We start from the raw sequence: 21,650 nt of genomic DNA, 5'->3' as shown, positions 1-21,650 counted from the left end.
TGCCTTAATTATAACTGATGTTCTTAATGGTGTTTTTTTTTTTCTCAACCGGCAGCCAAACAATAAAGAGATGCAAAGTAAGATAAATGATGGCCTTCTAACTCAAGGATCTCAGACAGTTATGGAGGGCCACCATTTTCACTCCAATAAATCCCCTATTTAACTGTTAATGAAACTCTTTATTTAATTTTATGGTATGTAAGCATTGTCATTCTGCCACGCCAGCCACTGCCAAAACTGATTTTCTAAGTTCACAATCCAAATGCTTTGTGGTGTAGACCAATATTTTATTGAGACAGATATTGTATTAAAGACACATATGTAAATGGAATCAAAGTTAGCCTAGTCATCTCTTGGCCCACTTTGCATCTAATTATTGTTCGGCTGCTCTTTAAAGGAATAAACATTTAATATGCAAAGTATTTAAAATCAAGGCAACTCAGCATGTTCCATTAGCATTAATAATTCATGTACAAATAAATTTTCAAATAAACCTTTACACTGTGCCACACACTTTATTGTTTGCTTTCTATTTGCATCATCTACACCGTCACACTATTCTATATCTCATTCATACATCACGCTCTTTGTCATTCCCAACACCAGGGGTTGGCGAGCGAAGCGAGCAGGGGGCGGAGCCCCCTAGTTCATTAATAATGAAGAAAGCAGTTGGAATCAAAACCTGCAGCCGGCTGTGTCCTTCCAGGAGCTCAGTTTGACGCCCTTGAACTACAGTGACCAAGATAGGAAATGAGCAATGACAATTCCATTTCATGGCATACTACACATCATTTCCTCTTTGTATTTTATAAACCAGGCTTTTAACTTGCCTAAATTTGTGTTAATTAAGAAAAAAAAGTTGGCTGAACAAGCTATTTTTAAGAACGGTTCAATATAGTAATAGTTTAAAAGTAAATAGCTTAATAGTTTGATGCAGCAATATGGTAGTGTTTCAGATTTGAAAAACAGACTTTGCTTACTAGAGGTCATATACAAAACTCTTTGTACTATCAAGTCACGTCAAGTTGGGGAGCATGCACTGGTACAGTGTGTTACCGCACCCACTACACGACGAAACAACTTGGGATCCCGGTTGGCAATCCCCCAGGCAGACATACAGTCCAATCCCACCCTCTGGAAATGACCCTCTATCTGCCGCAGCCAGGTGTTACGTGGGCGACCCCTTGGCCTGGTCCAGACACTCGGGTCCCCAACAATGAGGATCTTACAAGCCGGATCACCCTCGGGGAAACACGCCACATGGCCGTAGTGCCGTAACTGATGCTCCCTCACAATGCAGGTAATGTGCCTCATTCGGGACTCCATGAGCAACACAAGGTCAAACCAACGGTACCTAAGAATTTTCCAGAGAGACACAGCACCAAAGGAGTCCAGTCTTTGTTTCAGGCCACTGGACAGCGTCCATGTCTTGCAACCATATAGCAAAACGGGAAGCACCAGGACTCTAAAGACTTGGACCTTCATCCTTTTGCATAGATATCGGGAGCGGCACATACCCCTTTCCAGCGATCTCATGACCCCCCCATGCTCTCCCAATCCATCTACTGACTTCATAGGAAGAGTCACCAGAGACATGAATGTCACTGCCAAGGTAAGTAAACCTCCCGACGAGGTCGACACTCTCACCGCAGACAGACACACTGCTGATGGCCGTGCCCAAGAGGTCATTAAAACTTTGTACTATATGCAATTTAAATGTGGAAAAACCTGCAAGTTGGCTGATAGATACAGTGGTCTGTGCTGCTACAACATGCAATACCAGAGTCATATATTCTAAACCATGTCTAGATACCATTTCTCTCCATGTGGATGATGATCTTTCTTGAAGGGCTTTGTTTTTTCACTCAAATCCACAGAAACACATGGCAGTTTACCTTACAACTCTAAATTATCTCAGTATGACTGAGTGTGAGTTACGTATGTACAGTACGTGTCCTGTGAGGAACTAGTACTACGTCCAGGGCTGGTTCCTGCTTTATACCTTATCCTTGTCCCATAAACCTTAAACCTTATAAACTGCATTCCTTTAATGTGGATAACAACATTTTTCACAACTTCTACAACTTTGTGATGGCCAGTGCAATTTTCTATGCTTTGGTGTACTTGAGTTGGTAACACCACTTGAGGTGAGGCCCATTGAATCAACAAGTTAATTAAAAGGGCAGGCTCAATTGTGGGATGCACTCTGGGCCCCCTGGAGGTAATAACAAAGGAAAGAATGAAAAAAAGAAAAAGTGCCATCATGAACAATGCTGCACATTTTCTTTATGATAGCACAACACAGAGAACTTTAAGCCAACAAATTATTCAGCGGAAGCGTTCCAGGAAACACTTCGGCAGCTCCTTTATACCAACAGCAATACGCCTTTATAGAGCTTCACTGTGACTGCCAAGTCAGAAGCTTTTCTTTCTTTTTAATTTTCTATCTATATAGCCATTCTGGTGTGTGTACATCTACAGGTATCTAAACTTGAAGAGAATTTGAAATACAAATGAAAAAACATTTCATGGATGGTACAACTGTTAACTATCCATTGGTACAGATTAATCTTTCTTTAAATTAATAATTGGTCTCCTGAAAAACCTGTTTTTCTCACTTTGATACTGTTAGTGAAAAAATAGAAATAAAGACCTCTATTGGCAATGAGTTTCTAGTATGGTATACTATTATAAACTAGGGGGCTCCGCCCCCTGCTCGCTTCGCTCGCCAACCCCTGGCGTTGGGACATGAGAAAGAGTCAGATGTATGAATTAGATATAGAATAGTGTGCAGCTTTGGATGATGCCCATAGAAATAACAAATAGAGTGTTTGTCATATATTAATGTTTTATTGGAATATTTCTTTGTATACAACATTAGTAGTAAAGATGGTGTCTTGTCCTTGAATGAGTCTTCCTTGGCATGGATTATTTAGAATTTTAACTTTAACGTCAGATGAACGGCGAACACGTGAGAAGGCAACATAAAGTTGTCCATGTCCAAAAACGGGCTCAGAGAGGTAGATGCCAACCTTGTCCATGGTTTGTCCTTGTGATTTGTTGATGGTCATGGCAAATGCAGGTTTAATGGGGAACTGTCGGCGTTTCAATGTAAAAGGTAATTCTAGCTCAGAACTTGTAAGGTCAATTCTAGGAATGAGAACAGTATTGTTAGCATGTGATCCTGTAAGAACTGTCGCTTGAATAACATTGCGTGTCATGGTGTTGACGACTAACCGTGTGCCATTGCATAAACCCTGTTTTGTGTTAAGGTTTCTTAATAGCATGATTATTGTTCCGTTTTTAAGGGCAAGGTTGTGTTGTGGTAATCCGGCAGGGTTAATAGTGTTCAAATATTCTAAGGGGAAATTTATATGTTCATTGTCGTCATTGGACATAATACAGTGCGTTGTGTTAACAGGGGTATTTGGTCTAATGTGATTGCTGTTCCAAATATCTCTTTTACTAAGTCGTCTGAGATAAAGGATTGTGGAATGGAAATAATATCTGGGTGAAGTCCATCTGTATTTGTGAGTGTACCATTTCCCAGTTGTATTAGCCAACTGTTATATTCTGGATCTGGACATCGCATGTTTTGTACCAACTGTATTGTTTTAAAGCAATGCCAATTGTCTGCGTATTTTAAGGTGGACTGAACAATAGCTGAGCGCATGGCATGTGGAACAATAGCTAAGCATTGTCTAAAATCTCCTCCTAATAAAAGAACTTTTCCTCCAAAGGGAATATTATTATTCATCAATGTTTGTAGAAGTTTATCAATGGTGTTGAGTAAGTGACTGGATGCCATTGTACATTCATCAATAATTATCAGTTTTGCAAGACGGATGTCTCGGGCATTGCTACTGTGAATGTTCATAGTGGATACTGATGTCTCTGTGATTGGGACCGTTATTTTGAATATTGAGTGACATGTACGACCATTTATTAACAGATTTGCTGCCACTCCGGAGGGTCGCAGTCACTGTTAATATGTTTCCTTTTCTGCAGTTGAACGGTTAATAGTGCTTTATTGTAAGGAGATCCACCTATGCTGACACCTATGCTGTCTAGTGTGAAGGTGTTGACGTTCACTTTAGAATATGTGGCTTTGGGTGTCACTTCTTATGGATGTGTGTGTGTGTGTGTGGGGGGGGGGGGGTGAGGATTGTTGTTGCGCGAGCGTCTTCTTTCTTTTTGTGTTCCTGTGTCTTGTTTGAATCCCCCTCTTTGTGTGTGTCCCGTCCGTTGCTTGTAGGGTCTGTGGGGTGGGCTTCACTCGCCAACCCCTGGTGTTGGGAATGACAAAGAGCGTGATGTATGAATGAGCTATAGAATAGTGTGACGGTGTAGATGATGCAAATAGAAAGCACACAATAAAGTGTGTGGCACAGTGTAAAGGTTTATTTGAAAATTTCTTTGTACACGCCGTTTAAGTGTAAAAGGTAATTCCAGCTCAGAACTTGTAAGGTCATTTAAGATGGTTATTGTTGTGATCAGAGTCAAGTTTGTCAGAGCTTAGAAAGAGTTGTGTCTCTCCAGGAAGTAATGGAATGACTTGGGTATTTATGTTTTCCACATTAATATTTTTTGGACATAATATAGTGCGTTGTGTTAAAAGGGGCATTTGGTCGTGCCTTGCTATTGTGCGCTCGTCTGTTCTTTTTTTTTTGGTGTGTTTAGTTTCGTGTGCAATGTGTTTCATGCTTTCCCCTCGTTTGAGTGCTCTTTAATGTTTTTTTTTCCTTATTTTGGTGCTTGTTGAGCCTCATTTTTGTGACTCCTTTCTGTATGTGCTCACTCCTGTTTTCTGTGCTCTTGTCGGACTCTTTTTGCGCCTGCGTCTCTCGCGGACCCTCATCCGCCTCTCTCGCCCTCTTTTGTCCGCCTTTCTCGGGTCCTCAGCCGACTCTCGCGGACTGTTTGTTGCGCCGGCGCAGTACGTCTTTTTGCAGCTACGGCCCATGGCCGGATGTGCCTGCGTCCATCATCCGGTTTAGCATTCTCGGTTAGTAATATGGATTTCCACAGCATTGACAATGCTGATATTAATTTGTCTAATCAATTGAGATGCATTTCATCAAGCACATAATATACATCATTTTGGCTCATTTTGTGGTTAAAATATATTAAAGCACATCACTGAAATAAAAAGCAAAGATAACCACTACATGTTTCACAAACATGCTTCAAGACTTTTAATCACACATGCATATTACATATTCACTGAAATTACCTTAAATGACAACTACCTTTTAACCCCATCAACGAGAACATGTCAACAATACTCAACAAACCCTACCCAAGAGGAAACTAGACCCAAAAGCCGGATAGTAATACATGTTACAGGCCATAAGGTGTTATTTTACTTCATTTCACTTTCTACCTGCTTTTCCTAGTGAAGGTTGTCATGGCCATGTGCCAAGCTGACAACTTTTCTCAGCTGTTCCTGCAGAATTCTCAAAAGCTCTCAGGTCAGTTAGGAACTGTTGGATGTGTCCCGGATCTGTCAGCGCTCCTCCGAAGGTGCTCTGGTGGCCTCCAAGCTCTACTCGCACAGAGAATCAGCATTATTATTCCTCCTATATTCCCGTCATCTACAGCGAGCCTACCAGTAAGCACAGGACATCCATTTCAGTCTTTCATTACCCAACACTGCATGGGGGAGGATGGTAGTGTAGAGTGACCAGTAAATCAAAATCTTCTGTTAAAATGATGAGGCAAAATGTACAGACAAAAAAAGAATACAATACATATCACTCTGTAGTCAACCAAATAAGTAATGCAAAACAAGTATACGAGTCAGAATGGAAAAAGTAGAGGAAAATGTAATTGGAAATGATTACCTCATGAATGGTCTGACACACAAAATAACATAGGACATAAACCTTGCACTAGCAGAGTTTAGTGTTTTGTTTTAATCTATTCTTGTTCAATCTCACAACCAAATTAATGTTATGACCTGCTAAAGCCTTATGAAGAGCACACACTAAAAGTAATTACACGTTTTCACAAAACACAGATATTTGAATAACACTAGTTGATGAACAGCCATGCCTTTCCAGAGTAAACACAAACACACATACTAATGTATTCACAGCGATGCACAAAATGCACAAGACACATATCATGACCATCAGTTCAAATTAAACAACACCCATTTTTAAAACCTGCAGCATCAATAAATTGAGGCAATGACAAGTAATCCAGGACTTAGGAACAATTAAGCATTGTCCTACACAAAACCAAACAGCTTCCCACGATCCTACATGCATTAGCAGAGGAGTGAAAATTACTAATTGATGGGACACATGTTTCAAATTAAAGGTGTAAGGAAACATTGTGTAGCTAGTCACAATTTGCAGCTATCACAAGTTTCCACACTTAAAAAGAACAGAAGGAACTCCACAAAGAATCTGTTTATGTAGACAATTATTTTTGTGCTTTACAGGTAGTAGAATACAAATCTTTGTGGCAGAAGCTCATGTCCACCACAAACATTACTTGTAACGTGTTCCACAACTCTAAGTTTTGGTCAAAAAATAGCAATGCCCAAAGACACCCTTCATATGAAGTCCTCGATTCTGGAATGAGAGCATCTGTAAGAACACAATGCTAAAATAAATGATAGCTTGATTGTCAGTGCAAAAATTAAACTCGCTCAAGATTTACATTACATACATGTTTAGACTAGAATGTTTTTACTAAAGTTGTCAGCACATGTGTCACGTCATAGTTGGACCTGTCATACTGTATTTCCAAAATGAAGCTGACAATATACTGTGTACGGAAATGAGCTTCTAAGAGTCATTATGCTGAAGCACCAGGTGGTATTCATCTGTCAAAGCATTTATATTTAAATAAGATATATAAAAACAGGAAACAATATATAATATGAACAATATGCATATTTATGGCCCATAAAACAAAGTAAACAATCTATATCTTCCTTCAGACCTGATCATTGTAAAAACCTGCATTTTTATTTAACTAAAATTCTGTTATCTCCAATAGTATAGGGGGTAGACCAACACTTCCCAGCTGGCAGCTACAATGTAGTGGCAGATGCAGGTCCTAATATGTTGTACTGTTTTCTAGAGCTTCATAAACTACATGTATCAAATACAGAGAAACTGATGAAAACAAAGAAAAGCTTCCTATTCATTTTCACAATATTCTAAAGCTTACTTAACCTAAATAAGGGTCACAGGGACCAGGGCCTATCCCTGCAGCATGGGACAAAAGACATGAAGCAGATAACGAAACCGTCCATCACAGGGCCTACTACTGCACATACTCACACCGGTCCAATATGCATTAACCAATAAACCTAACAAGACCATGCTTTGGAACATGGGTGGAAAACCATATAGACACAAGGAAAATATGTAACCTTCAAACATACAAGGAACTGAACACAGGATTCAAGCCAAGAACATATGATCCATGGGGCATCAGCACTACCCATCAGCCACCATGCCATCTGCATTTGAAGTTTTCATCACTTTCTGCCATCCACATTAGTTCTTTAAACATTTCCCCATAAATAGCTTACTTTACAAAAACACATACAATGAATTTCTCAGCTTTAACATACAGAAGGGGGAGTTCATCTTTCTCCCTAAAAACACCTAGTGAAATTTCTTAAGTAATCAAAATGTATGCATTGAAAGCAAGATTCTTATAATTAATTGTTCAGTATAATGAATAAATACAAGAGGGCAATGGGAACGTACTGCCCATATAAGAACAGAGCAGCTTTGAATAATGGATGTTATTACACTTTGCTAGTCCACTAATAAATGCTATAATGAGGAAGGAACAAAAGGGAATGTGAAGCATACGGTGTCTACTGTTAGGGATAAACAATTTAGTCAATGCGGCTACAGCTGTTTGCAGGTACTACACACTTAATCTGTGACAATTTAATGCCTGTAAATGAGCTCCTTGCCTAATTAGTGTTACTGTATACCTACCGTATTTCTTTAGAATACCTGTCTGAGGGTGTTTTCTGCTTTTCAGTAAATTAATACTGGTCTAAGTTGTATGTTTATATTTTAAAATCACAAGACAGTATTCAGTCTCTGACATTTGAAAACAGCAGTTTACTTGTGCCTAAAAACATATAATGGACTGCCAAACTAAATCATTCTCCCCTGCCACTTATCATAAAAGCTGGTATCTTATTACTCCCTATACAGTTCCAAACACAGGTCAATTATAAAATGAAGATTAATTGTATATGGGTATGTAACAAAATAATGCAGAATATAATAAACAGATGGAAATATTTCACAGAAAACATACTTTTAATGTGGAAGAGATTTTTTTAAATTCAAAAATACGAAACAGTTAAAAGGCGCATGTTAATTAATACATTAATGTGGTGGCTAAAGTCACATCTGTGTTGTTTGGGGATAACTTGATGATGTTTCTCTCTTGTCCTAATCAAGACTGTGATCTCTGGCATTTACTGTAGCGGTTATCAGGCGAGTGTGAAGTGGATGGGATTAGAGTTAACACTTCCAAATATGAGGTAATGGCCATCTCTCAGAAAACAGTGTCTTGTTCCCTACAGATAAATGAGCACCAGCTGCTTCAAAGTGGAAAAAAGTTCATGGATCCTGGAATCTCAGTCGGGGTGGAGGTGATTATCAAACTGGCCAACAAATTGGTGCACAGCAGTTTTGTGGACATATTTCAAGGACCTGGTGGTTAAAATGGAAACTAGGTCCTGGGACCAACCTTTTAATTTACCAGTTGATCTACAGTACATCCTCTCTTCACAAACAATCACAAGTTCTGGGTATTGACCAATGAAACGAGACTACAAATATAAGCTGCCAAAATGAGCTTGCTACACAGGGATTTAGGGCTCATTCTCTGTATAAGCCTTAAATACTCTCGCTCCATCTTATATTTCGGAATGTCTTACACCTTACACTCCAAATCATAACCTTAGATCTTCAAATGAGTGTCTGCTTATTATTCCGAGAGCTAAACCTAAAAGAAGTGGTGAGGTGGCCTTCTGCTGTTATGCACCTAAAATCTGGAATAGCTTGCCAATAGGAATTTGCCAGGCTAATACAGTGGAGCACTTTAAAAAACTGCTGAAAACACATTCATTTAACATGGCTTTCTCGTAGCTTCATCTTAGTTTAATCCTGATGGTCTGTATATTCAATTAAATATCATTATTCATGGTGACTCCAAAATCCGTACTAACCCCTACTTTCTCTTCTGTTTCCAGTTTTCTGTGGTGGCGATCTGCACCACCACCACCTGATCAAAGCACCGTGATGTCCCTACATTGATGGATTAAAGGCCAGAAGTGCACATGACCATCATCAACAAATTCTTCCATGAGAACCCTGAATACAATGAGGTCATTTATCTTAGGTAGAATGCCTAGAGGGGGCTGGGTGGTCTCGTGGCCTCAGACCCCCTGCAGATTTTTTTTTGTTTTTTCTGTCCTTCCTGGCCATCGGACCTTACGTTTATTCTATGTTAATTAGTGTTCCCTAATTTTAACTCTTATTTATTGTTTCCTTTTTCTCTTTCTTCATCATGTACAGCACTTTGAGTTACATTGTTTGTAAGAAAATGTGCCATATAAATAAATGTTGTTGTTGTTATAAGTATAATTCAGCAATATGGGAAGACCTTAGAGTTGAGCAGTTGCTTTCATATTAAGAAGAGCTGTTCGATATGCTTTGGGCCTGTAGTGAGGATGTCCCATATGCACTATACACATCAGATAAGGCCCACTGGAATAAGACCAAAGATACACTGGATAAATTACATGCAGTATGTACGGTTTGTCTTGCAAATGACCGAAAATTCCCCAAGAGGTGTGAATAAGGTGGTCTGGGGTGTCTTAGCTGGCAGGTTGCTACTGCCAGTAAAAGAATATAGAATGAGATTAGATGATGATAATCAGACACAGATTAAAAACCAGACTGAAATATTGCCTGCTGCCACTGACACCCTTCACTTTGAGACTTGATCATCCATGGTCCAAAACTACTATTTAAACTTTAAATTAAATGGATCTGAATAAGTCAGTAGGCAGAGGGAATGAGAAAGTTATGATTCAGTGAAGTTCCTCTAGAATTTGAAAATCTGTTAAACATTTGGAGGAAGGGCAACGTTTAGTTCCATGTAACTAAAGTATGAAGGCTGCAAGACTTAATGAAAGGACACCTGTGTATAACATGGTCTTTATAATCATTACCAACAAAAATATTCTCATATCTCCCGAAGCCACAATATCAGGTCAGGATTGTGAGGGAAAAAAAAAACAATACACTTCACTTAGAGGCACAAACATATGATCATTTACTTAGTTACAAGGCCAGCTACAATAATAAATCTGCCATCTAGACTCAAGTCTGTTCATAGAAAATGCTAAGGCAACATTTAAGTCGCATAAGGGTGGTGGATTGTTTGGCAGGACTCCAAGTTAGTGATTGCTAAGCTCACACGTTTTTCAAGGTGTGGTTGTATTGTGCATGTCCTTACCTGTCAAAAATGTATTGAACAACTCAGAGAAAAGAAATTAACTTTTTAAAATATCAGACACTGGCTTTATAAAGAGAACACATATTCAGATACTCAGGCTGCCTTTCCTTGGATATTTACGCATTAGTACATATCTGTTTAAATAAAGCCTCTTATCTAAACAGTCCTGGAAAAGAACACAATCTAATAGTGGCAGCCTACAGCATAAATGAGATATGAATTTAAACTTTTTAAGTTTTAAGAATTATTTATTAAAAATAATTTTGCCATTTTCAAGACTGTTTGTTTCACTGTTAAATAAGATTATTCTATTAAATTAATTTACAAATGCTTAATGCTAAGTTTCCTGACAATCATACAGTATTTCATACATCTAATATATACACATACAACATATGTTCTTATACCATGTCCACAGTATGCCACCTTGTCAAGAGCCTTCTCAACAGCAAACTACTTGGAGAAAGAAGTATATTATGGGACTGTGAATGTTGTCAATAATTGCTCAAATGAGGAAAAGCACTAGGAGAAGAACAGATTTTTTAAATATACATGTTGTAAGATGCACGCATTCTTTTGTTTGCACAAGGAATAAAGGGTGTTTACTTAACAAAAAGGTTTTAGGATAATCGGAAAGAGACAAAAGAGAGCCTCATGCCTAAGAAGAATGTGTGGCTGCAATTTAGGTCAGCCTCAGTTCTAATGCGGCAAGATGACAAACAAGCCGTTTCAACCCTGTGCAATCCAAATAGCTAATGCAGCTCTCATAATAGATCTCTGAACAGTCTGCTAACTCTGAAAGAGTCTACATTAAATGATCTATGAAATTTTGAAAGTAATCAGGTTGCCAAAAATGGAAAAAAAGTTAAAAACATTAATATACTTTCTTTAGCATTTATAAAAATGGGCTGGAAATGTGAAGTATGAAGAGGCAGCATAAAAACTAACTTAACTGTTCCAGAACTAGGTGACAAATGAGCACATTGCCACTTCACCCTTCCTCACTATTTGCTGTGGATATAAAAAGTTCTCAGCTTTCTTGGAGTTTATCCACATTTCAATGTGTTGCAAATTGGAGTTATATATATATTTTGCTTTCAAAAAATGTTCAGTGAAATAGTGAAAAAAAACTTTACAAGAAATTCTAAAGAAAACATGAAAAAGCTTAATCCTGTAAGTTACAGTGCATCCAGAAAGTATTCACAGCGCATCACTTTTTCCACATTTTGTTATGTTTACAGCCTTATTCCAAAATGGATTAAATTAATTTGTTTCCTCAGAATTCTACACACAACACCCCATAATGACAATGTGAAAAAAGTTTACTTGAGGTTTTTGCAAATTTATTAAAAATAAAAAAACTGAGAAATCCCATGTCCATAAGTATTCACAGCCTTTGCTCAATACTTTGTCGATGCACCTTTGGCAGCAATTCCAGCCTCAAGTCTTTTTGAATATGATGCCACAAGCTTGGCACACCTATCCTTGGCCAGTTTTGCCCATTCCTCTTTGCAGCACCTCTCAAGCTCCATCAGGTTGGATGGGAAGCGTCGCTGCACAGCCATTTTAAGATCTCTCCAGAGATGTTCAATCGGATTCAAGTCTGGGCTCTGGCTGGGCCACTCAAGGACATTCACAGAGTTGTCCTGAAGCCACTCCTTTGATATCTTGGCTGTGTGCTTAGGGTCGTTGTCCTGCTGAAAGATGAACCGTCGCCCCAGTCTGAGGTCAAGAGCGCTCTGGAGCAGGTTTTCATCCAGGATGTCTCTGTACATTGCTGCAGTCATCTTTCCCTTTATCCTGACTAGTCTCCCAGTCCCTGCCGCTGAAAAACATCCCCACAGCATGATGCTGCCACCACCATGCTTCACTGTAGGGATGGTATTGGCCTGGTGATGACCGGTGCCTGGTTTCCTCCAAACGTCACGCCTGGCATTCACACCAAAGAGTTCAATCTTTGTCTCATCAGACCAGAGAATTTTCTTTCTCATGGTCTGAGAGTCCTTCAGGTGCCTTTTGGCAAATTCCAGGCAGGCTGCCATGTGCCTTTTACTAAGGAGTGGCTTCCGTCTGGCCACTCTACCATACAGGCCTGATTGGTGGATTGCGGCAGAGATGGTTGTCCTTCTGGAAGGTTCTTCTCTCTCCACAGAGGACCTCTGGAGCTCTGACAGAGTGACCATCGGCTTCTTGGTCACCTCCATGACTAAGGCCCTTCTCCCCCGATCGCTCAGTTTAGATGGCCGGCCAGCTCTAGGAAGAGTCCTGGTGGTTTCGAACTTCTTCCACTTACGGATGATGGAGGCCACTGTGCTCATTGGGACCTTCAAAGCAGCAGAAATTTTTCTGTAACCTTCCCCAGATTTGTGCCTCGAGACAATCCTGTCTCGGAGGTCTACAGACAAATCCTTTGACTTCATGCTTGGTTTGTGCTCTGACATGAACTGTCAACTGTGGGACCTTATATAGACAGGTGTGTGCCTTTCCAAATCATGTCCAGTCAACTGAATTTACCACAGGTGAACTCCAATTAAACTGCAGAAACATCTCAAGGATGATCAGGGGAAACAGGATGTACCTGAGCTCAATTTTGAGCTTCATGGCAAAGGCTGTGAATACTTATGTACATGTGCTTTCTCACTTTTTTTATTTTTAATAAATTTGCAAAAATCTCTAGTAAACTTTTTTCACATTGTCATTATGGAGTGTTGTGTGTAGAATTCTGAGGAAAAAAAATGAATTTAATCCATTTTGGAATAAGGCTGTAACATAACAAAATGTGGGAAAAGTGATGCGCTGTGAGTACTTTCCGGATGCACTGTATATCTTCTTTTGCTATGACACACCCAAAAATAGGCTCTTATGTAAGAGGTTGACTTTAAAAATAACATAATTAGCTTCACTGCAGAGAAGGTGTTTCCAGTGACTTCAGGTGAAATACACCTGTGCCGGGTAAGTTTCATAGTCAGTCAGATCATCACCCTCAAAAATACTTTTAGGGTAATATTCATTGAAAAGCAGCAGTAAGCATGGAAAAAGGTAGGAAAAAATAGGTGGAAGAGAAATTCCAATGCAAAGAAAATCCTTTAAACCTTTCTGAAGTCCACTAAAGGAAAATGGAGAAAATGTGGTTCATATGTGAAATTTATGTACCAAAATTCATCCTCAAAAACTCATTAACCATATACGCCAAGAGGCCCAGTATAACTCGAAAGAAATTACAGTCTTCCACAACTCAAAGGGGAGTATCTATTCAGATATCAATATTTTTTACTCTGTGCTTTACAAATCTACACAAGTATGTTACATTTCCCCTTGGTATTAATAAAGTATCTATCTATCTATCTATCTACATCGACAAAAGCAAAATTCATTAAAAAATGTTAAGTTTACATTATATCTCAACAAGTTTTCTCTTTTCATATTTAAAATAAGGAGAAGGATGAGTAGAGAACTTGTAGAATTTTATGTTTAATTTCACGTTATAAATTTTAAGCAAAATAATACCAAAAAAATTACATTTGCTGAGTATGTATATAAAAACACATGAAAAGGTAAAGCTGAACAGGAATTGATGCTTTTTAAAGCCGATGTTCATCACCAAACGTAAAGTCTTCGTGCGTCTACTGACCATGGAAGATCTGTTTTAGAGGTGAGTGATTTTACACATATTCACACCTATTACGTACATTTTGGAAATTGCACTACTTTAATTTTCATTATCTTGATCAATAATCTTACAAGTACAGACGTTAATTACGTTAGCCACGACTGAAAAAAATGCTGGATTATTCGGGAAGAGTAGGGGAACTGATAAAGGCGAAGACTACAAAAATGATTTGAACATTTCTTAAAGCTATTAAAAGAATTGTTTCAAGTAAAAACTGACAAATGCATCAACACAATAGTATTAAAGGCCATAACTGTCCCCATATACAGGCTTTGTAAGTCACAGAACTTGCTGCAAGACATGCAAAAGGAGTGCAAGTTCAAGAACTTTTTTAACACAAACTGCAAGTGTGGTTTATGCCAAGACAGGATAAAAATTGCAACTCTATAAATCAAACTGATGCAGTTAGTTGATAAACATATTATGGTTGAATGGCTATCATTTACAGAGCACTACATTTATTTTCTTTCTAGCACATAAACCTATAACCCTGTCAACTCACACACACACATCTTTCCCCCTCTTACAAACAGGGCTACAAGAAGCAAGGACCAACCTATCTTTGTAATAATGTACCCAGGATATTGTGTCAATCCACTGCAGAGTATACAAACACTCAAGCTTGGATTTCCCAATAGTTGTTACTCAACAACAACAATGGCACATCTTTGATGTGTGGAATAAAAACTGAACTCCCTATCAAAAAAAACATTAAAGCACCCCTCCCCTGCCACTGAACCAAGCAGTGAACCCTTAATTTTCTATTGTACAAAATACTAAAGCTTTATGAGGGAAGAACAGCACTACAAATGCAATGATGGGGGTAATAAGAGCAATCACATTCTAATTGACTTGATAAGCTTCTTCCCTTGTGTACAAAAAGAATCATTCTGGCATGTCGGAGAGGTTCAGCCAGTATTAACATTTATATCATGTTAGAAGGCACATGATTTCATTGTAATATTTTAAACCAGCTCTAATTGTATTTCTTGTGTTAAACTGGCCTCTTGTTACATAAAGATGTCCCTTCCTATTTATTCATGATCTTATGTCTATCCATACTTCCTGGATTTACTTCAAGAAGTATTACACAACTACTTCAAATATAGCCACTGGAACCCCGAATCTGAGAGAAGGCAGTGATCACGTTACATCTTAAGCTGGCACATGACACTAGCTTCTGTCGGGTCTGAAAAACTCTGCTATTAACTTACAAAGGTGTCAATGCCAACACAACAAAATCTCTGTCTACATTGCTAGCCCCATAGAAACACACATGACTAACAATATTATTCTGGTACAGGTGTCCTTGCTTTTCTAAAGGCTTGCTTCAGGAATAATGATTCATGTTCACCTACGTTTGTGTCTTCTGATCACTGGAAGCAATTTCCTAGGTACATATACGGAATAATCCTAGACCAACTGCAACACTTAACTCAATACTGAAGGCCTCCAGTTTCAAACCCTTTCTCTGTCTCTTACAGTGCATTATTTTTTATTCTTGGTGTCACTTTTTTCAAGCTCATTTGTCTGTCAGTGCTGCCTCCTTGTTTCTTCTTGTACTGCATTATGAATTGTATTCAACGTAGTTTGTCAGTTTAACCATTCATCCATTTTTCAATCCAGTTACCTAGTTCAGGGTGACTGAGTGCCGATGTCAACTTAAAACTGTACAATTTTGTTTGTCAATCATATTGTGTGTTTATACCCTTTGTCTTATTTATCTTCTTCATCTCTGTTGCATATTAGCTGTACTGTTTTATATTCTGGTGATTGTCCTGTTCTCCCCTTATTTCTTAACCTTTAATCTAGTAAATGAGAGGTACAACATATCCCTTGCATTTTTATGCTGATATAAGCAGCTCGAAGCCTAATGATGATAAATGACTTAGTAATTTAATAAACTATCATTCGCATTACATATTAAATGCCAAGCAACTTTTAAAAACTTAATGGTGATAAGACTTGGATACTCAATATGCAGTGGACACCAAAGAAGTCGGAGAGCTGGGTGACAGCAACTTAGTTTTACTACCACTACATACTGTATCTCAGTCAAAGAATGTAGGAGTAATCATTGATTTTAGGTTTACACACCATTCAAATAATATTACAGTACTGAATTTTATCATTTCAGAAATATAACAAAAGGCAAGACTTTTATTGTCAGAAAGTCTTATTCATGCTTTTGTCACCAGTAGAATTTCAAAGCTCCAATTTATTCTGGCCTACCTAAAATACAATGTAATGTTGTGTAAACATTAATTATGTTGGAGTTTAACAGTTAATTGTTATGTACTATAATGTACAACATCTATCTATAATACTGTTGACCCATGAATCAATCAACCAGTTTGTAAATCACACACCTGGGGAATGTCTGTATCGAGTCTGCGTGCTCTTATCAGGTCTGCAAGAGTTTTTTCTCCAAGTGCTCAGGTTGTACTTTCACATCCCCAAAAGATGCCCCTTTGATTAATTGGTGGTCCCAAACTGGCTCCATATATGGGACATGTGATGGACTGGTACCTTTTCCGGGGTTGGATCCTGCTTTGTGCCCAGTGGTACCAAATTAGACTCCTAATCCCTAGGACTCTGAATTGGATTTAGTGGGCTTACATATTGTTTTAAATAAAGAAACTGCACATTGTTTCCTTGTACTTGAGAATTGATTTTAAGATTCTTTCATTAGTTTACAAAGCTCTAACATCATTAGCTCCTGAATATACCAACCTAAATGCATCTTCATTCTCAATGTGCATTGCTTTTAGTAATTCCCACAGTCAGTTTTAAATGCAGACACTGTGGAAATGTCTTGCCTCAGCATTTCAGTGGCTCCCCAACTCTAAGCAGCTTTAAATCAATTTTGAATTGTACTTTTATTGTTTGACTGAACCTGGATTTTATTTTTTCTTACGTAGAATTTATATAATGTCAATGCCTGTTTATCTTTTTATACTGGTGGATTTTATTTCATTTCTAGTGTATCTATTATAGTATCACTTTTATTGGCTGTAAAGAAGGTGCTGCAGTATATAAATGATTTGCCCGTTTTTATTTTCACTTTGTCAGGACATATATAAACTCTTCCCAGAAATAAAGTACATTTGCTTCCCATTGATTAGTATTACTCTTTACTAGAATTTATCTTTTGTTGCTTTCAATGCTTTATAAAAGTGTGCTGCGAGATAGTACTCTGTAAAAGGTGCCATGTAAAACTGAATGCACCTTTCATCCTAGGATTCCATCCTGTTTTATGACCTTGTGTTGATTTCCCCAGTGTATGCTTTTTAAAGACCCTTACAATGATAAACTCTCTAAAAGTGCTAAATATAATACATACCAACTCATAAAATACATTTCATCCTCTAACTCCAGTGATGCTGTAATCTACCTTGTCTTGCTTTTTGGTCAGCGATATTGCTTCACAACCTCAGAAGACTATGTGTACATTTTAGCTCAGTCACTTTCTTTTTAGGGTTTACATGTTCTCTCTGTGACTGAGTTGGTTTTTGTTCAAATCCTCTGATTTTCCTCCCATATTTCAGGATAACTGTCCAAAGTGCCAACCTGAGGACTGAATTCATGACTTTCTGCAGTGCAGCCAAGAAACGCCTCAATTCCTCCCTAACCTAAAATTGAATTAGATGGGTTTAGTAAAAGAATATATGTATGATCTTGACAGCATTTTCATTCTTGCATCCGAGTTATGTAAATAATGCCACTTTTTTAAGCTACTTTCTTATTTTAAGAAGCGTACCACACTGGCTAGAGATTCTGACATTAAACATTTATATGAATATTTCATTCCCTGCCTTTGAATTACTATGTGCCATGAGCAAGGCACTTATTACCCCATAAACATTTAAACCTACTTTGTCTCAGAAGAAAAAAAAGTATAATCTTTTAAGATTACATAAAATTCTAAAACCCACCTAACTCTAAGTTAAGGGGTGATGCAGCCCAGTTTGCCAGTATCAGTTTATGGCAAGAACTAACCCAACAGGCATATATCACCTGCACTTCATTGAATCTAAACATATCTGAGCTCGGCCAGTACTTGGATGAGAGACCACCTAGAAAAAGTTTGAGCTGCTGCTAAAAGGAGTGAGGGGGTGCTTACCCTGTGGTCTGTGTGTGGATCCTAATGCCCCAGTGCAGTGACAGGGACTCTGTGCTGTAAAAATGGGCACTGTCCTTCAGAGGAGATGTAAAACCAAGGTCTTGACTCTCTGTAGTCATAAAAAAATACCTGGGCATCTTCCAAAAACAGTAAGGTGTTTCCCAATGTCCTGACTAAACTGCCCATCGCAACCTGGTCATTCTGGCCCGTTAATCATACCCTGTCTCTAACTGGCTAACTATCTCTCTTACACCTTTGCCACCTAGTAGCTAATGTGTGGTGAGTGCACTTGGCACAAGAATGACCGCTGTCCATCTTGGTGATGGATGTTACACACTGGTGGTGGGGAAAGTGGCTCCCCATTGGCTATGTAATACGCTTTAGTAGGCTGGAAAGGCACTCTATAAATGTAATTATTAAGTTTATTTATTTAACGCTGGCATGGATGCCAGTCCATTCACTGTAAGGCAAACAATTATAAGCAACCAATTTACATTAGAAGATGTACTTAACACACCTGGAAGTCACTTAAATGTGTAAAAGACAATAAAAATCAACTGAAAGAACACCTTTCATTCTATTTGACTAAACTTTTCCATTGGTACTCCGCAAATACATAATGAGACTGTTTGTGGTCTGTATAAAGATGGACTGCCACTGCACCTGCTCTTTGAGCACCGTCTTTTTTTGTAACGTATTCGTTTTGTCAAAGCATATTCTAATCAAAGGCTACATGAATAGGGTTATTTGAAATAGACCCTAACTTACATTTTTGTGATACCCTTGAGGGATGCTCGCCAGCCCCAGGCTCCTCCAGTCCGGGTGAACGGCTACCTGATGCTGATGTTATCAGATTAGAGGCGTCCATTTTGTTCTGCTCCTTTTCTAATTGTCATTCCTCACAACTGCACTGCAGAAATGTCTCCTTTGGCCAAAAAACAAGGTTGGAATACAAAAGAAAACTGCGGCTTCCCTACGTCTCCCGTTTTGCCAAGTTCAACTTGGCCGGCCGCCTGTCAGCCACTTCGAGCGCGTGGTTCCTATTTCGTTTCCGTCGCAATGCGCCCGTTGCTTGAAATGGGAACTGCCATTTTATCGACGAGCTTTGCAGGCAGCACGTTTCTGGCCCCTCAGAAAGTGTAGGATTCATGGCAAAGGAGTCGGCGAATAGCAGGTTATGCGCCCCCATTTGGCACGGGTGGCGTTAAGTGTTAAAAGCCCAACTGGTGCAGCCGGCTAAGGGGTGACGCGCCCCACTTAGCGCGGGAGGGTTGAGGGGTGACGCGCCCCACTTAGCGCGGGAGGGTTGAGGGGTGACGCGCCCCACTTAGCGCGGGAGGGTTGAGAGGTTACGCGCCCCATTTCACGCGGGAGGATTGAGGGGTTACTCGGCGTAGGCCCGCGACAAAAGTCTCCTTAACTTCTTTATGCCGGATAATAAAAAAAATCCTACGATTTCTAAAACTCGCCTTTATCTTTTTTTTTCGCTTCTGTATCTTAAGTGTTTCATTTTCTAAGTATCGTTTTTCATTCCTTGCCACAGGTACGCTAGTCACCTTTGCCGTTAGATTGCGGCCATTCATTCTCTATTCACCTGAGCGTCACAATCGTCTTTTCGCATTTTCAGAAAAATGACGAACTCGACTAAACGCATACCGTTCACGTTATGGGCGACCAAGCTGCGATAGCGTGAGAGGAAAGACGAGGCATTTTTCCCGACTTACCTGTAAATGAAGAACTGTTGTCCAGGTAAATGGTCTGCCGTGAAGCTGATACACCTCTAGAAGATGAAAGCAATGGGCACTGCACTCCGGTAAGTGACTTTTTTAATCTATATATATATCTGACTTTCTATTTATCAATGCGTGCTGCGCCAGCGCCCTTAACAGTCCGTCAGATGCACCCCTTGGTTTCTCGCCTTTTTGATTCTCTTTCTACTTCATTTAAATGTCTGACATCCTCTCTGGCCACGCCACATGGGCTGACAGCTTGGCTCTGCGGCGCAGTCCAATGAAAAAGGAGGCAGGGCTCCCAGACACTGCCAGGGATGGGGTGATTTTCATCAACTCTTTGCGAATCAGAAAAAAAGGCTTGAAAATGGATTCAGAGGTTACTGTCGTTCACAAGCCGCAGAAGCATCACCACCACCACTCCTCCTCCTCCTCACTCGTTACAACAAACGATGCGGAACGCGGAAGAGCTTGTCCAGTCCACTCTCCGCCCGGTTGCGCAGATATGCCGCTTTCATCTTTCACCTGCACCCAGGCTTTCTAACACATGCGATCGTTCATCCATAGGATCGTCTTAGTTTCTGCAGGGGTTTGTGGCGACATTACATATGGGCGACGGCAGCAATCCGATACTTGGCTTTAGCAAAGTAGATGACACTTTCATTGTGTGATAAATAAAATAAGACACACACTTCTCAGGAAATTTAAACAATAGAAAACTTTATGTATAATTTTAACCAAATACCCGAAAGGAATGCAATTTTTGATGTCTCATAGTCGGGCTAGGACACTGACATATCCCCCCAAACCGCGTGTTACTTAATTTCTATACACAGTTAATCTAAAGTACTGTTTCGGTATAGCGCCATTCACAACACAGAATGTCGCAAAGCAAGTGCGTTAAATCGCTTTAAAATGTAACGGTCTCTTAATTATTTATGCATCGCTCTTTGATGATCAATTTAGGTTCATAGGAATGATTTTATTAGGGATAATGCGAGTTCGTAAAATGGATGGTGATCCTTTTCACTATTTTAAAACCTTTTTCTATTTCTAATTATGGACGTTTGTGTTTTAGTATGCTTATCTTTGCGCTGAGCCTTGTTATAGTAGAAACTGTCAAGGATGCTGTATAAAATTAAACAATTTTTAAATACGTGCTGTAATTTTTTTACCCTGTCTTATGTGCAACCAATAACGTATTGTATTCTTGTAAGCTTTAACAAGATTAAGTATGATTTTATGTTCCACTGCAAAATATGAGGAATACTGACTTTGTATGTTACACGTGGCTTGGGGTATAATAATTAAAAAGAAAACAAGAAGCACCAAGGGAATATTCTAAATAAAGAAGAAACTCCCTGTAGGTATAATAATTAAAAAGAAAAGAGAAGCACCAAGGGAATATTGTAAATATAGAAGAAACTCCCTCTACTATAATATCAAGAACAGGAAGAACTGCCTTCCCAAATCCGTAGGTCCAGTTTAACAGATGAGATCCGGGACAATACACGTGCACATTGGCGTTGCCACAGTAGCTGTTGCTGCGTAGCTGACGAAAGCAATAATTGACTAATCAGAAACTGGGGGTGTGTGGGCTTGCCCAATG

General features: G+C 39.1%; 1 protein-coding gene across 2 annotated transcripts in view; it reads right to left on the bottom strand.

Annotated features, from left to right (window-relative positions):
* Nucleotides 1–20,388, bottom strand: part of fasn (fatty acid synthase) — a 79,891-nt gene extending 59,503 nt beyond the window's left edge. The window contains exon 1 of one of the 2 annotated variants that reach the window (XM_051936481.1): nucleotides 20,032–20,388. The gene's annotated coding sequence lies outside the window, so the exon portion shown is untranslated. The remainder of the gene's footprint in view (nucleotides 1–20,031) is intronic. The other variant, XM_051936482.1, reaches the window with a different exon arrangement.
* Nucleotides 20,389–21,650: the final 1,262 nt, after the last annotated feature.

This window comes from Erpetoichthys calabaricus, chromosome 14 (genome assembly GCF_900747795.2).
Source record: "Erpetoichthys calabaricus chromosome 14, fErpCal1.3, whole genome shotgun sequence".
Classification (NCBI taxonomy): domain Eukaryota; kingdom Metazoa; phylum Chordata; class Cladistia; order Polypteriformes; family Polypteridae; genus Erpetoichthys; species Erpetoichthys calabaricus.
The sequence above is the reverse complement of the archived record's forward strand: the minus strand, read 5'-3'. Positions and strand labels throughout refer to the sequence as shown.